The following is an 18,465-nucleotide window of genomic DNA, read 5'->3' as shown; positions in this document are numbered from 1 at the left end:
GCGCCCAATATCCTACATGTGTCGCTTTCCTTCTCAGGTCCGACAGAGTGCACCTTCTTCTTCCTGGTTCATGTAAGTGCATTGTCTTGTGACACAATTTGAAAGTTAAATCCCGCACTTAGTCCGAATCAGTCAGATCGTCCGACGGTATGCCCCCCCCCTTTTTTGTTGCATGAAAGCCAGCTGCGCAGCTGCGCCAAAATCCAATCGTGTGCGACACAATCCCCTGTTAAATACCTGTCACAGCTGTGCGATCCCCAAAAATGTTGGAAAGTCCAGTGAAAGTGCGTCCGCAGACCCTTAGTAAATAAGCCCCATAATCTGGTAGACTGCAAATTTAGTAGCTGTAACACCTTACCTCAATCTAATTGCACAATTCCATGTTAAAGCCAATGGTCTGAAACTGAATGCTATATATTCACGACCATTAGCCATCCATATAGTGTACAAACTAGTAGATATTTTTTGGAAATGGTAATGCAAATGGTACTCACAGTCATACAGGGGTCACATTTGTAAACTTGGTGACCACTATTGACCCAAACAAGTGTATCTGGTGATTTGTGTTCCATTTTTCAGCAGGTATTTTCTTAGTCCCTTTAACTTCCAAGGGAGTACACTAGGGCAATCCAATAATACTAATCATGGCCTTTGTTTCACATTTTTGTTTACCATTGTATTCATTTAATTTCCACTAATTTGTTTTTGCTGAAATTTTGACATAATTCAACTTCACAATTTGTAAAAGCTATTTCCTTCAAAACACTGCAGAGTAATTATATTTGAGAACATAATCGCGTTTAGCAAAAATGCTAATTGCAGGCCATTGTGATTTGGCCATTAGGGATTCAAATCAGCCTTATAAAGGGGTTGTCTCACTTAAATAACAACTGGTTTACTGTGGTAAATTGGTAAATTAGGTTTAAAAATATTCTATATGTCCCCTCCATCAAGGACAACCATCCGGTTTAAGCTGTTTTGCTATTTTAAAGAGACATGATGTTTGAGGCTAAGTAACCTCTGCATTCAATAACCATCCTCCAATGCTAAGATTAAGGGCAACTTTACACTTGAAACATCAGTGGTGCCATTCTGTGTAGCTGCACATGGCATTTTAATCATTTCAATAAAATCTTAAAGTTTAATCACAGTGCCGGGAGACTCTTTGCTTTGATTTTGGTATCACCCGTGCCTGCCTGTCCTATAGATTGTGGGACAGTTACCAGTTACTAAACGTTTTGACTGGGTAGAGTCATTTTTCAGGATAAACTGTTGTGTGTGTAAGTAAGGATTATATGTTGCTATATGTATCTAATTATTAGTTTAATTATTTGTTTTACAAAAATCCTAAAAACACAGCAAGAGGCATATTTGCTTGATAATGTCCATTAAAAAATGTCTTACAGATTTATAAATGTAATGTTATTTCATTTTTTGGCTGCATACTGCATTTCTGTAACAAGCATATCCTTTTGTATGTCTTGTTAATATTAAAAAGCAAATCACTGTCTTTTTTAATGTCAATATTTTCGTATCAGAACAAGCTATGTTAATAAGTGAAATCACAAAGAAACTTTACTTAATCAGATGAGGAGCTGCTGAAATATATATTCAAAACTGAATTATCATAAAAGAAGTTGTAGGGAATTACATGCACATAAATAATGCATGTTGAGTGAATATACATTATATTCTATAATGATTCACTGTCTTCCAGCAAACTGGCAGGTCTGACCCCTGTTAATTACTGTGAATTTTATTTTTCTTTTGCTAACATTGTGATGTTGAACCATTAAGCATTGGCACGATAGATGTCTATACAGAAAAGCTGATACATTAGCCTTTAGTACAGATTAAGATAATTCATTTAGAAAAGTAATATTAAACTTATTAAAGAGAACCACGATCTTTCCATAACTGTTTGTGTTATGTTGCTGTTAGAGAAAAGAAAGGACAGACACATTGAGCCCTTAAACTGTCTTTACCAGCTTGCCTATCCTACCTTAGACAGTAGGTGACAACTGGTCGCCATTCCCTTCCTGTCCAAAAGTGACAAAACACAGACAAAAAACAGGGCAAACATGCACAGAATAACTGTAGTATAAATAGAGTGCAGAATCAAAAGACCCACTGTTGTTCAGAAGACAAGCAAGGGTCAAAAGATCAAAAAACACAGAAGTACAGAAATACTAGCAAGCTTATAGAAAGCCCAGGGAAGTGGGCAAACAATTCTCTTATTACATATTAAAGTCCTGGTCCAAAAGATGTTAGGATGGACTCCTGACATCCAGCTAAACCAGACTCAGTGAAGGAATGTGTGTGAAGGAGGCATCTGTCCATCACAGCTAAATTAACTGTCTGCAGTCTAGAAGAAAGTCAACAGGAGACAGATGGGTGTGAAGGAAATCAATTAGAACAGCCAGGAGTGAAGTAAGGCTGTGCAGGACACAGTAGTGATGGACAAAATGCAAACTAAGTGCAAAATCACAGTCAGCAGCACATTTTCTACTGTATGGGCAGAGGATGGCGCTGAAGCAGGAATAGGCACAGACGTTACAGTCTATTATAATGTTAAACATATTTTGTAGGGAATTTAGAAGAACCATGTCACTTACTATCATGCAATTTTCATTCTGAACACTAAGTGTAAAAAATGCAGTTGATAGACACTTGATAAATATACAGCGATCATCTCATTTACATCATAGACATGACATTAACACCTATATTCCATGTTACATCCACTACTAATAGTGGATGATGTAACAGTTTATCTATTCCTCCTTTTTGAAGAGAAAACTATATACCTCAATAAGTTCGCCCCAGGCCATTTCTGGCTATGGCCATGAGGTTATTACTAGAGCAGAAGAGACGATAACAGTCCCCATAACACTCTGATTGAAGATTAAAAACACAAAATGTGATTTATTTTACTCTTATCTTAACTGTTATCTGGTCTTAATCAGTAAAAACAATCTGGTGGTACATTCCCTTTATGTACAGTACCATGTCAAATGCAACAATTCTTGACAACACAGAGCATAGAAAATCCTTTGACACAATAATAACTGTGTAGTCCTTAGATTTCATATCTGTAATAACACTTGGGGGATGCTGCTCCATTCCAAGGCTAATACTTATTTACAAAGCCATGCTCTGTTACAGAGTCAAGACAAACCTCCCAAATTGGAAATGCTTTAAGAAAACAGACAGCTCAGGTCATAGAGGATAAGTGTTACACAATTTGAAATATACTACTGAAGCAGGTAGAATGTCATGTACATAGAATCCAGTTATTTAAGAAGCATTGGCCTACCCTGTTCAAGACCAATTGGTTTAGTTTCTATTCATTTCCAATTCATTCCTTCTTTTTGATTATTTTAATTTACAAAGCTTTTTACCTGAAAAATTGTATTTTATAGTCACACAATTTAATATTCTGCACCACCTGCCGGGTGCCTCGCCTCCCAGAGGTCGTGTGTATCCTCTTTCAATTCCAGAGACTGCTGCTATTTCAGAGTATATTAAAGAGAACCTGCAGAGAGGCTTCATACGCAAATCCTCCTCTCCGGCTGGTGGAGGCTTTTTTTTCGTGACCAGGAATGGCTCTCTCAGTCCTTGCATAGACTATCACAAGGTCACAGTTAAGAAGAGGGATCCTGGGAGCCTGAAGAAAATATTCTCGACCGTAGTCTCCTCCCAAGATTTCTTCAAAGAAGAGGGGGATGCCGAAGAGGAGGGGTACTGTCACGATCCATGTCTCAGATCGCAGGCACAACTGTGCCCCTCTCCGTGATGGCGCCCTGTCCCTAGCTCAATCACCTCTCCACGTTCCTGCACCCTCCCGGCAGGCCAGCATGTGCATCCCCGCTTCCTAGGGCGTGCACGTGCCAGCACTCACAGATTTAAATGGTCAGCACACCACTGATTGGTGCTGACCACTTCCAGGTTTCTTTATAAGCCGGATTCTCCCAGCAACCCCTGCCGATTCTTTGAGCTATATGCCATAAAGAAAGCTTCCCTTTGTGATTCTTGTTTCTGCTCTGACCTCCTGTTGTGACCCCGGACCTGACGCTGACCTTGCTCCTATGCTGCCAGCCTTGACCTACTGCTCCATCCCTAACCTCGCATCATTGCCGTCTGCCATGACCATCTGGCTGTTCCTGACCACAAGACTGCCTAGTGATTCTGTACCTCGACCTTGGCTGCCATCGCAGACTAGTTGCTCCTGTGGAATGACCTGGTGGCACCACGCCGCAGTAAGACCAGTGCCACTTAGACTCTGGTCCCAGGTGTCGGCTTGTCTTATCATCTGTGGTGGTCCAGGATTTTTAGCTGGTGACCTTGTCCCATAGCCTATGAGTGCTGATTTTAGGACAAAAAATGTCAGAATTTTTTTATTTTTGTCAGTATTCTGAATTATTGCAGTAGTTTATATAAGCTTAATTTACATTACCTGACTCCCTACTAGAAGCATCTGTTACCTGAGTGTGCCTGTGTCAGTCTCTTCTCCTCCACCCTCACCCCTTCCTTTCATATGCATTGAGCAGGCATTGCTGCAAAAACACTGTTAGAAATGTTTTTTTCCATTTGATAAGACCAAATTTCCACCTTACCACCATTTTTACATCTTGGCGCTGCTTATTATAGTAATCTTCCTAGGAGCCAGACTCAACTTCAGAGAGTCAGCATATTTAATAAGTCTTTAGAGCCAAGAGGGGCTATGGTGAAATAGGCCAAGGGTGCCTCCAGCTTATTAGCATGTTTTTATATGTTCTTTTTCAGAGGCATCCTGCAGTTCCTGCAGACTACAAAAACCTGTTCCTTATACTAGAAAATGCATAAGAGCTTCTTTTGTAGATTCCAATGGTAACCTACTGGGGTACATGAAACTTATTGATTAATTTTTTTTAACTCTTTCTGGTAAGAAATTATAAAAACACTTATACTATTATTGTATTTTTACATGAAAAGTCTTACGGTGTTTACAGTGCAGAATAAATGACTGGGCTGAAATCGAGATGATCATTTATATTAGATAGACAGGAAGATATAGGTAGAGGTAAATAAATACATAGATAGAATCTGTAACAACATCTGAAAGATTTTGAAAAATACAAGAATATTGGTCTGAGAATAAAACCATGAAAACAATCCAGGGATTAAGAGATTAAGGCATAGAAAGAGGGCGTAAGTGCAGAAGCGGCATTCCCACTAGTATACATCTGTTTAACCTCATTATTGGTGGTGACAGACTGATGTATTTAGTTATGTGGGTAGCTGAGGTTTTTTCTGCTACTGTTTAAGTGTTATTTGTAAAAATAGTACAAACTGATGCAAAATAATCAGGTCATTCTTTTCTCCCAGGAATATTTCTGTGTATACTGATTTTCTGTTTGCTCTTTACTTTTCTATCATTTCGATCTAAATGTAGATTACCGTAAGTATGTAGCACTGAATGAAGAATGGTGTCCCAGGACCCGCAGTTATCATCATGGTACATCATGAATGTACTTCACTTATCAGTGGTAAAATAGTATAAAAAGTTACTCAAGGGTTTAAAACATTTATTTTCTCAATATAAAACCATCAATTAATTAGTTAATATTCCTCATTATGTGACTATTTTTATACAAAACAAAAAGTATATTTTACATAAATGGTAAAACTTTTTATTTGCAAATACATACCATATATATGCCAATTGTTTCAGCACAATTTTTGTACTGAAAAATCTCTACTCAGCTTTCGAGCAGTGCAGGGACAGGCAAATGTATGCACTGTGCTCGCATAGTAAGCCGCATGGTGAAGAAGCCGGGAGAAGTGAGGAGAATAGTACCTGAGGGGAACGGCGGAGGGTAATTACTAGATTTATTATTTTTAAGGGGGCTGTGCTGGGCATTATTTTCCATGGGGGCAGTGCTGAGCATAATTTTCTTTGAGGGGCTGTGCTGGGCATTATTTTCCTTGAGGGGTTGTGCTGAGAATTAGTTTCTTTGGGGGGAGGGTTGTGCTGGACATGTTATTACTGAGGGGGCTGTGCTTGGCATTTTATTAAATTGTAGGGGCTCCATTTTCCACCTTAGGCTTATACTCGAGTCAATAAGTTTAACCAGTTTTTTGTGGTGAAAGTAGGGGCCTCGGATTATAGTCGGGTTGGCTTATATCTGAGTATATAGGGTAATTTAAAATCTAGTCTTTAAGCGAAGTATTTATATTCCAGATAAAAGCATAAAGTCCTTGTTTAGAAATTTTATAGAACATGTTTGGGTTTGTGAATGAAACCCAGCTTACCAGGGTTTCATACCCACAAGTGAGTAATAATATGTAATTCTGATTGACAGTTTGCATTGCATATATTAAATGAGTTGCCCAGTTTTTGCCCACATGTGTAATGTGATATGTTGTTGTCTTTACTGGCATAAGAAACAAATTATTCATTTAAGGGACTACCTTAAGGCTGTGGACACCTTTGTGCAAGGGAAATTTATAAACATATATGGTGCTTAGATGCTGTATTTAAACAAGTTTTACTTATAGTAACACTGAGCTATCATTCTTATGCATTTAGAAATCCTAATTTCCAAATTGCATGCTGATTACATGTTATCTGCGCGGATTTCACATGAACAAGCACATCTTTGGCTCTATTGGCACTTCTACATGTGGGATAGTGGCATAACTAAAGTCATCTGGGCCCCAGGACAAGATTCCTCACGGGCCCCTTCCCCCTAAAAGTGAATCCCACTACTGCGACAAAAGTAGAAAAAATACGGAAATAGGGACGTGTTCTAGCTGTAGATTTAAAAAAAACATCATTCATGTGCAGAAGGCATGAGGCTGCATTTTGGTTGGATTGTGTTTCTTGGGTAAGGAGCACCACGTTTTTGGCATTGTTTAAATGTAAAGCATGTGGTACTTGTTACCATTTGCATGTGTTTCACATAAAACCAATATTAGATCAGGCCAGGGCCCGACTTCTACTTGTCTGCAGGAATGATGAGGCAGAAATTAAACGGTGACAGCCGTGGGTCCCCAGTCCCCTTGCGTCCACAATCGATAGGCTTCTGGGGAGGACTCAGTTATGAGTGCTACATACTGTATGAAGATATTCAGGCCACATTTTTTTCAGAATAAAGGCACACTTATTATGCAAGACACTTTGTTATAAGTCCATATGTTTGTGTAATATATAACTGGAAAGGTTATCTTTAAGGCCAGGGTTCCCCAAACTACAGGACCCCCGCGGCCTTCGACAGTCGGGTAGGAACCTCCGTACATCCAGGGCAGTATAGGAAATAATTAATTATGAGGGGCAGCATAGGAAATAATTAATTGTGAGGGGCAGCATATGAAATAATTAATGGTGTGGGGCAGCATAGGAAACAATTAATGGTGGGGGCAGCATAGAAAATAATTAATTGTGAGAGCAGCATATGAAATAATTAATGGTGGAGGGCAGCGTAGTAAATAATTAATGGTGGGGGCAGCATATGAAATAATTAATGGTGGGGGGCAGCATAGGAAATAAATAATGGTGGGGGCAGAATAGGAAGTAATTAATGGTGGGGGGCAGCATAGGAAATAATGGTGGAGGCAGCATAGGAAATAATTAATGGTGGGGGCAGCATAGGAATTAATTAATGGTGGAGGGCAGCATAGGAAATAATTAATAGTGAGGGGTAGCATAGGAAATAATTAATGGTGGTGGGCAGCATAGGAAATAATTAATTATGAGGGGCAGTCTAGTAATTAATGGGGGGGAGGCATATTCAATAATTAATGGAGAGGGGTCCCAGTATATTTAATAATTAATTGGCCCAATTAATTAATTAATTGGGCCAATATATAAAATAGTTCACAAGGGTGTGCAGTATATTAAATAATTACTTTAGAGGGGGGTGCCAGTGTATTATGAATGCGGTCACATGTACCGCTATTTATTTTTATACTTCAGTCCAGCCCTCCAACGGTCTGAGGGGGACAGTGAACGGCCCCCAATGGGAAAAGTTTGGGACCCCTGTTTAAGGCCCTAACAACGTTAGGCTTTCCAGTCTACCTCTTGACTTGTGATGAGTGGACCAATTTAAAAAAGCTGGCACTGATCACGGGTATTAAAGGGCTATTCCAGGAATCAGCATAATTCATATACAAGTGGGTACTTAAAATATAAGCTTATATGTAATTAGTTGTTATTAAAATGTTGCTCCCTTTAGCAGAAAAATGCTGTTGACCTACACTGTAATGCAGAATTAAAATGTTACTGGCCCGTTAATCAGTCTGTTGATTTCCTCCACGCAGAGCAGACACAGGACAGAAGATGGATGCTGGTCACATGTCCACATCACATGTCCTGCACCTGCCTGGACAGGTCATGTGATCAGGACTACGTTTGGTTGTAGTGCATCCAGAATGGCCAGTGTTATGATGATGTGCAGGGATGGCAGTTACACATCATATGTATGGTAACAGAGCAAGAAAGTCTGTTACATCATCACTGGGAGCAGAGCATAAGAGGTAGGAGGAGTTACTAAAAACTAAAGGATCATGGAACTTGTATTTTCCAGTGGCTGCCATCTTGATGATAACTCCACCTACTTTAGAGAGGCCATAACATGTTGTGAATCATAAAAGCAAACTATTTAGGCTCCATTTTGTGACTAATGACATTGAGTTTTGTTATATTCATTTATCTATAGAATCATGGGTTTTTGTATCAGACGTTTATATTCCCGGAATACCCCTTTAACTGTTTAAACAACAATGGCAAGAGTGCCAGCAGCATTTAAATTGGCATTGTGCACCGCCATTTAGGGGTGGGCCTTTGCCCCCAATGACGCCATTGCGCAGCAAGGATCCTTTCCAAAATGTTGGCGTTCTGTGGGCGACCATTGCAATTTAAACTTTGCCAGTGGCATTTAAAGAATGAACACCCATAATGGATAACAGTTTTTTTATATTTGGGTTTACTGAACACTACTCTTTACTTGAAAGATGAATCACCCAAGCAGTAGAAAAAGATTTGTGAAGATGACTCTTAGATTGAAATTATAATTACAATATTAATAATTGTTATAATTCTCATTGTTATGAGCTTAGAACACTGACAACAATGTAGTATCACTATTTCAACAATTTTCGTTAATTGTAGTCTCAATTAAATTCAATAACAAAGCGGCGAAGTAATCACTGCAACAAAGTAAACATCATAAATAACTTACAATTCTCATGGAAGATTATTTATATGTTTTCATTTCCACATTGTATCAATTTATGTACAAAACATCCAACATAATCTCCCAGTTGCAATCACCCTTTATAAAGACAAGCATTTTCCATCAAGTCACAGCATGGGCATATTACCTTACTCAGGAAATTACACAAGCATGTTCTATTTCATATGCAAATAAAAGAAAATATTGCTGGACGCATAGCACTGGTAAAGGAGAATGTACACAATATAAGACCAGTGAATGAATATAGATTATTCATACATCTTTTTGTAAAAATAATTTTCTAGCAGAGCACAAATCTCAGGAAATTACAGCAAAGGCTCACTTTACCTTTCACTGTTGGCTGTGCTACATTTACATTTTAATTGTTTGAAGCAGCATCTAATAACCCACTATAAACATCCCATCACCTGTCGGGCAGTCAGAGTCCTCTCAATACACTGCAGGGGTTAAAATGCCCCATTTATTAAAGCCTTTTGAGGCCTGGTCAGAAAGGGGTTAAAATGCAATGCAAACATATAAGGAAGATTTATCAGAAGGGACTGAGAGCATTTTTCCATGGCTGTTTACAAAAACAAAGCTGAGCTCTTATTGGTTGCCACAGCCAACTAGAACAGTTCTGTTCTCAGACGCTTATGAAAAATCTCCCTAATTTTTCTTAAATGGATCCACCTTTTGCCGAAATTTTGGCTTTTACAGATTCCCATAGAGCCCTCATAGGTTAAAAGGGGGCGGGTTGGTGCCAATAGCGGGCAGAGTCAACTGGTGTTGGGGACCCCCGATTCTTTCACTGACACTGGTGGGCCAATCCGACCCTGATTTCAATGTATCTTAGCTCAAGGCTTTACCGTTATTTTCTCATATTTTTAACATCTATAAACATAAAGGCAAATTCTACAGATTTCTTTGCTTGTACTTTAACAGTTATTTAAAGAATTGGATTGTCATCATTAATGAGATTTTTATCTGTTCCATCTGAGTACACAGACACTGGTGCAGATCTATATCTGGGTCTCAGAGTCAGTTACCCATAAATGTGCCTGAAAATCAATACTCTACATCCACAAATCCAGATACTCTTAATTAACACTAAAATATCTTGTTGGTTTCCCATGATAAATTGTTCACACAATATTCTACTGTGCTCTCTGACAAATTAGTTTTCTTTGTGCAACAAACCATTCTGCTCCTTAAGTCATCAATTGACAAGCCAGGGGATTACTTTACATTCAATGAATAATAAAGAAATCATAATTTTTTTTAAGAATATTCTCATTGTTATACAGCACATACAGATTCCTAATTGCTTTACAGAGATTATCATCACTTACAGTGGTCTGTGTCCCTTTTCGGTCTGAAAATGTAAATTCCAATTTAGCCTATGAGTACATTTTGTTTTGCTTTAGGCCTGGATGAAAACTGAAGTACTGGACTTATACCCAAGTTTCCAGCACTACACAGCCACAATACAGAACTGTAAGCTTAAAGGGGTTATCCACTTTCAGCAAATAATTGATATGGTTTGTGTAAGGAATAGTTATACAATTCCTGCTATAGAAAGTTTCTATGTTTACTTCTAATGGATAGAAATCTGTCCATGGCCATGTGATGTCACACACGGTATCACAGAGTGTAATCAGAGCCGTGTGGTATAACAAGCAGTGCACCTGTGTGACCATCACATGACCATGGACAGATTTCTATCCACTGCAAGTAAACATAGAACATTTCGATAGCAGGACAGAAAGCAGAAATATAGTAAACCGTGAGGAGTTGATACAGAAACTATTGAAAATTTTATAACTTTTCATTACACAAACCATATCAATTATTTGCTGAAACCGTACAACCCCTTTAAGCCTATCGTGTTCTACTTCATTCAAATTTATTTGGCAAACCTTCTTTAGGTAGTTTACCACTAGTTTTGAGCGGGTCCAAACCACCACGTTCAGGTCTGCATCAAATTTGGTGAGTTCCACACCCAAGGCCCAGAGACCAGATCTGCGCTGCTTAATTGACAAACATGCCAGACTGTTTAGTTGACTACTGAGCAGTCAATCAAGCAGCTTCCGGCCTCTTAGCAGCCACAGGCAATGCCTGTCATTGGCCAGGTTGGATATGTGACTTACTTTATAATAGCAGGCTCACATATCCAGACCCCATTACACAGAGGAGACAGACATGGGAGAGGCAGGGACTTTTCAAAAACTAGTTATTGCCCTTTTCAGAGTACATAGGTAGAATGTAGAGGCTGTTTTGATTAGGGAAAAGGTGAAAATCAAAAATAATTGCCCTTTTAGGGCATCCTGAAGAACTGAATTAAAGTAAACCTACCATCAGGAGCCTACCTATAGAAGTAGATCCCATTAATATCCTAAACCATATAATATGCTTCCTTAACCCTACAACAATTTTTAACCTAATCTACAGTTTATCTAACTAATATGCTAATTTAAGAGGCTTCTGAGGCGGGGAGTAGCATCTCAGGGGAACTGGAGCAAAGACTAATCCACATTCCAGTAACCTCTGCTGTCCCTCCCTACCTATGTGCAGCTAAGTTGAATCTGACACACCGCAAGCTGTCACAGCTCTGCGCATGCGCAGTAGCGCCAACTTCAGAGCCGGACACCTTTGCTCCAGCTCTCCAGTAGCTTCTCTGGAAAACTACCATATTAGATAGACTGTAGATTAGGTTGGAAATTGTTATAGGGTTAGGAAGAATAGTTTAGGCTTTAGGATATTAATGGGAACTGACCATCCGATCTACCTTAATAGGTAGATTCCTGATGGTAGGTTCATTTAAGCTACTGCTATAGTAGAGGTATCCATACTGCTTATAGAGGATTATACAACAATACTTGGAAAGACCAGAGAGGAATAAAAACATTTACAGCATCACCCAGCACAATCTTGACGGTCCTTTCTCTAAATAGTTTTTAGCTTCTAAAGGTGTTGTTGTCAGTGAATAGAGTGCAGTAATTGTAGTGCAGTAATACTAGTGTTATTACTTTAAGTACTTTCCCTAGCCGATTTTGGTGAGGGCAACTACTGTTATTACCCACATTTTTCAGCTCTCTACCCCTTACTACCATTTTAAGTGTTACAATTCAGGTCCCCATTAATTTTAATAGGGTATATGTTTAGGTTCAAGTCCCAAACCAATTTTTCCCCAGATGTACATACAAGCTCAGATTTCAACCAACCTGCCTATCTCTATTTACCACCTCCTCCAAGAATTTTTACCTGGCAGGCAGTATGTTGAAGAGCAATTCCCCTTGCTGTGATTTCCAAAACACCTTTTTATTTCTGCCCATTTCTTAGATATTTCCAGTTGGTGCACCAAGGTCATATCCTCAGCACCTGGAGACTGTCTGATGGAGTGGGTAGTTATTTGGTCAGGAATAGCAGTGCGCTCTCTACTAAGGACGCATCCAAGGTGCACAAGCTGCTTTATTAGCATATGGATAAAAATGGAAATTTCTACAGCATTTCTCTAAAACATATTGCCAGCAGATTATAATGTTTTGTAAGTTTATAGACTCCTTTTTAAAATGGCGAAAAAATGAAAATTATAGCTCAAAGGCAAATATTTGGTAATTCCTTACCCTGATTTTAAGTGGAGCATGCATGGAAATCAACATGAGTTTTATATTCCCTTATTAAAAAATGCACACTATACATGTATGGTGCATGGTTAATAACCCTGTAGGGCAAACAGGCCTCATTTCTATGCATAGTGAGTGTCTGCTGTACTATACAAACACAATTGTAAGCACTAAAAAGGAGGCAGCGCATGGGCCTCTCTAAGTAAAGTCATGTACAGTTTGCTATTACACCATGTCGGGAACCCGCTAATCTACACCAGGGCATTATGTTTTTATGTTTTCTTTTTGTCAATTTAACTACTTTTGGATATTCTTTTCACCTTCCTAGTAAATTGCATGGAATATTATTTGGTGCCACTAGGATGTTCAATGTGCTCCTCAGAAAACAAGTCCTCATAAAGCTCTTTAAATGGACAAAATAAGATATATAGCTATGGCTTTTTAAAGGTGTGATAACAAATCCTTTTTATTGGGGATGGATGTGATTATTGGGAAAAACCCTTTTAATGTACATCAGATTTCATCAGAATTTACCCCATTAAACTACTAGCAAACACGATTAGGGTATGAAATGTCCTTCCAGAAACAACTCCATTATCATTTTTCTCTAAGGGGGCTAGTAATTTGAGTCCCTTCAAGTGTTCTTTTCTTGCAGAAATATAGAGACAGGTCATTTAATAGGACACATGTAGGAAGGTGTTTCAGATGAAGAAGTAAAACGGGCTGACAACTCGTGACTGTGATGGTGCCTTCATTGGTTAACTTTGACGAAAATAACTAACATCTCAAAATAATATTTAACCATTTGCTTCTTTTTCAGGGGAATGGGCTATATAGATTTTTTTCCTTAGATAATTAATAAATTTATACAATGGAATTCAAGAGCATATTTGTTATCTACTGACCATCGTGAGAGCCACCCATCTGTGAATGGAGCTATGCTGCGCTTTCCTGAACAAGCGCTGGCCATGACTGATCCTCAGTGGTAGGCAACAATCAATATCAGCAAGCAGTGTCTCCCCTGGTCATTGTCATGGTTTAAGTTAAGCCACTGATTAACCCATTATTGCCCTTCTTGTTACACTCATGTCAAGAAAGCAATGACCTTGAATTTGAATATATAATAGTAAATCATTTTATCATTTCTTTTATTGTTACTATTTCAGATTTTTTTTCTACAGAGTTTTAACTTCAGAAAGAATGTTTAATAGCATATTACTATGTACATTTATGTTCATAAAATCTGATGTCATGCAATCGTGCCAAGAAAAACAATTGTCTGACCAATTAGGTACAATCGTACAGGGACGGCTGTGACAGAACCTATCTACCCTGGAAGCGATGTTTTGGATGTTGTAATGTAGGTCACTTAAATGACATTTCATAAACACCAGAGGCTTTATTGGAACACAGGACTTCACTGATCTGACAGAAACAACAAATCTTATAAGATGCTCAAAAACTACAACTCTGCTGCAGAGGACAAATAAAATGTAATCAAAAAGGTTTGGATAAAGGGAAAATTGAAAAAGTGCACATGTCATCGTTCTGAGCTGTTGTGTCTGAATTCTGCAGTGGATCAAAAGAGAAAAAGAGGGCGCTGCATGCGACCATATTACTGACAAAAACACATGAATGGATGTAAAAGAAAGTATACACTTTACTATCGGTTGCTGTAAGGTTACTTCGTAAATATCCACAGAAGAAGAAGTAAATCCAAAGTACAGCAGGTTGTAGCTTTTCCCTTCCTGTAGAGACTTTACAAAGATTGTGAGTGTTTCTAACTTTCGGAAAATGCTTAAATGAAGTTATAGGGGCAAATTTACGGTAAGGGCTAAGCGGAAATTTTTCGGGTGGGCTTTGCACATCATTTTAGTGCAAACTGTGTACAAATTGTGTTACATGCGACCCTTTTGTGGAGCAGCTGCACTAGACATCATGTGACACATATTAGGGGGTGTTATGGTGCTCAGTTGGACCATACAACAGATTTATCATGCAAAATCAGACATAAATGTGTAGCACGCGAGCACGTGTAGCATGTGAAAGGTGCACCAGAAAAAAAGTTGGTGCACTCTGTCCGGGCGGTGTAGGAGCAGCATATTCATGAAGACTAGGCACCAGAAATCCAGAATCTGGCACACCCTGCACTATACACAGGCAAACTGCACTTAGTACAGTTTGCCCTGTTCTTAGAAAATGTGCCCCATAATGCCTAGAATATGCAAACAATATAAGGTCAATATATTCATACCTGGATATGAAATTTGGGACTTGCTTGACCTCATTCCTTTTCTTGGATAAATGTCTGACATGTTTATTATTACGAGCTGTAAATAGGGGAACTTTGCATAGGTTTTATCCATTCTTATAAGTGGTTTTATCATTACGAACACTTATCACTTGACCACTTGATGAACTTCTGATCAAAAGAGGCCGAGCTGTTGAGACTGGTGTCTATTCACTACATGGTTTCAGGATAGAGGTGAAATCTTAATAAAGACATTTCCCCGTTAATATAAGGGATGCAGCACACCATACTGGCCATGCTCTATATGATATGATAGAGGAAGCCTTCAATGAAAAGTTTCATGATGAATATGATGAAGACTGATAAAACCCTTTCCACTTTGACATACGCCTAAATACCATGGACATAAAAAGGATTCATAAATTAATTCAATATAATTCCATCCTGTATTGTGTGTTTACACAGGGTCATAGTAAATTTGTGGCACTCAAAAACTTTCAGGCAAGGAATTGTGTCAATGCCATCAGCAGAGAATGTCAACTGAAATATACAACTGGTAAATCCTAACATTGCACCTATTCAGAAACTAAGCCCATTTGCACATGACAATAGATAAAATGAAAGAAATTTAATCTTTATTGAAATACATACAAGACAATCTACAGGTACACATGGGAGTGGTGGTGGAAAAACCATCACATCAGAATTTCACATTTTCCGTGGGAACAACATACAGGGACTAGGGGCAAAGGTATCTCATGCATCGTTCAAAGATTATGGGGGTCATTTACTAAGGGCCCGATTCGCGTTTTCCCGACGTGTTAACCGAATATTTCCGATTTGCGCCAATTTTCCCTGTATTGCCCCTGGATTTTGGCGCACGCGATCGGATTGTGCCGCATCGGCGCCGGCATGCACGCGACGGAAATCGGGGGGCGTGGCCAAACGAAAACCCGACGTATTCGGAAAAACCGCCGCATTTAAAAACGGAAAATGTGTCGCTTGGGACGCGCTTACCTTCACTTGGTCCGGGTCGGTGAATTTCAGGGCATCCGGATGCTTTTCAGCGCAGCAGCGCCACCTGGTGGACGGCGGAGGAACTACCTTGATGAATCCCGAATCCACCGCAGAGAACGCGCCGCTGGATCGCGAACGGACCGGGTAAGTAAATCTGCCCCTATATGTTAATAGGCTGTCAAGAAACATTAAATCTTTATGCACATGGTTTTAAGTATAACACATAGTGGAAAACGTTTGGAAATCATGACTTTAAAGTGCCAAATGCAATAATATTAGATTATCTACCATAGTATATCCAGGTGTATGCAAAGTGCATGTGCATAACTGAACAATTTATCGCATCCCACCTTCATGCAGCCATATTCTACCACAGTTTATAAGCACCTTGCTTACCCTTGCTCACCCCAGGGCCAGCGCTATGGGTAGGCAAAGTGGGCAATTGAATCTTGAATTGTGTTTCTGGGTGCCATGGATGCAGAGATATTCAGGTTTAAAGTGAGAATATCAGGTACCATTTTTATATATAAAAATCACTCCAATGGCAGTTTACCAGTTAATAACTCTGTTTTCCTGACAATTAGAAACACAAGATTCAACATTTAGATTCATATAAAAGAGGAGACTCTCTTCTTTCATAGAAAAAAGAAGTGAGGTTCTATGTGTCAGAGAGAGAAAGATACAGCCCTCTGAAGTGTGCCCCCCCCCCCCAAGATTCTTAGCCATCGGGCTACAGGGAGAATTTGCTGCACACAGGTGCTGCTGCACCTCACAGATAATGGAAACATTCACTTTATATGTTACTACATTCTGATAAGGAATTATATCAACTAATATTCATGTTTTTAACCCTCTCCTGTCCAGAACTATCTAACAACAAACTTACCCTCTTATTGCTGTTTATTTCGTGATAGTTTTTTTTTTTTTATTGCGAAAATTGACTAATACGATGAACATTCGATCCTCTTCCCCTAATGTCGCTATTATATATTAACACCGTGACCAGAACATGCCCATAAAGTTATATGTAACACCAAAAACACACACATGTTCTGGAATAAAGTTTTTATTTCCCATCATCCTCCATTATTTATACCTATGTTATAAGGTTCTCACTCTCATTCTTATGAAGCGCGGAGGGTTCTGTTATTGTGCGGCTAATACAATGGCACACATCTAAAAGTGACTTTTGTTATCTCATTAGAGGGGTTTATGGATATATAGTTATTATTTGGGTTACCATTGTGTAAGGAGCATACAATGATAGATCTGTGTGACGCTCAGTGCAACATACTCCAAAAATAGTTTGGTGTCCCCTGTGAATTTAACGTTCCCTTTCCTGCATATTTTGGTGAATATACACGCGTGGGGTCTGTATGATCTCCTCACATCTTACTGTTTTAGGAAAGTATATTTTCTTTATATAACTATTCTGGATTTGTACATATTTTAGAGGAAATTTTGAATGTTAATTGCCAAATGCATCGCCTGATTGTCTGCTTTCAAAATTATATAGGTTTTATGGTGCTTTTACTTTTTATTCAGTTTTTCAGATCTTGCAGGTTGTGACTGTCTTTTTGTAGCTGAAAAGCAGATACCTAGTTATCACAGTTTAGTGATATTGGGGCTCATTTACTTACCTGGCCCAGTCGTGATCCAGCGGCGCATTCTCCAACGAGGATTCGGGTCTTCGAGGATTCGGGTCTTCCGGTGATCCATCAAGCTTGTGCGTCCGACTTCCTGCAGGTGTCGCTGCTGCATCGAGGTCCGCCGGAGTTAACCATCTTCTCCCCGATGCATGTAAGTGCTTGATTTTGCGATCACACTTAGTTTTTTAAATTCCGCATTTTTTCCGAATCCGTCAGGTTTTCCGACAGGCACGCCCCACCAATTTCTCTCACGTGAAAGCCGGTGCGATTGCGCCAAAACGGAAAAATTCAGGAAACCCGGCGAAAATGCGGCCGCGGAGCCCTTAGTAAATGAGGACCTGGAGGAAACCCACGCAAACACAGAGAGAACATACAAACTCTTTGCAGATGTTGACCAGTGCTACAAGGCTGAAGTTCTAACCACTGAGGCACCGTGCTGCCCATCAATCTCCCTATCATTTATCTATCTCCTATAAAATTCTCCCATATTACATATTTGTTTTACCATACTAAAGAGAGCCTCTTGCTGACTGTGACTGGTCATAAAATTGTTTTATTTTGGGGCCCCACTTTTAGTTTTGCCCAGGGCCCCACTTTGTCTAGAACCGGCCCTGGCTCACCCTGTGTGCACCACGGACAGGAGAACTCCCCAACATGTGTTTTGGCGCTAGCCCTTGTCTGGGGGAATGTGTCTGACTGACAAAATTGGG

Source organism: Engystomops pustulosus, chromosome 2, assembly GCF_040894005.1.
Source record: "Engystomops pustulosus chromosome 2, aEngPut4.maternal, whole genome shotgun sequence".
NCBI lineage: Eukaryota > Metazoa > Chordata > Amphibia > Anura > Leptodactylidae > Engystomops > Engystomops pustulosus.
The sequence above is the reverse complement of the archived record's forward strand: the minus strand, read 5'-3'. Positions refer to the sequence as shown.